This window comes from Corvus kubaryi, unplaced genomic scaffold, assembly GCF_017639235.1.
Source record: "Corvus kubaryi isolate FWS band 111438036 unplaced genomic scaffold, C.kubaryi_AGA036_p1.0 66, whole genome shotgun sequence".
In the NCBI taxonomy this organism is placed as follows: Eukaryota; Metazoa; Chordata; class Aves; order Passeriformes; family Corvidae; genus Corvus; species Corvus kubaryi.
In genome coordinates this window covers 15,009,496-15,009,829 of record NW_024582054.1, presented here as the reverse complement: position 1 = coordinate 15,009,829, position 334 = coordinate 15,009,496, and positions in this window count along the sequence as shown.

Below are 334 nucleotides of genomic sequence, written 5' to 3'. Positions count from 1 at the left end.
ACTTTTTGCTTACTTCCTGTGCTAATCTCCTTATTTACCCATTTCTCTCTTATATACACATGCATATACATAGGCAAATTCATCCCCAGTCGACTTCTCGCTATCCTGCAAACAGCTCATAATATCAGCACAACAGCACTGGAAGAGGACTTTTTTTGCTATATTGTAAAATATGAATCCACTATTTTGACAGAGATAAATCATATGCATCAATGTGCAGGAGCATTTTAATGAGAATGTGGGGAATAATCTGCCTTGCCAATCTTCCATTCCAGTGGAAACCAGTTCTTCCCTTCCCTTCCCTTCCCTTCCCTTCCCTTCCCTTCCCTTCCCT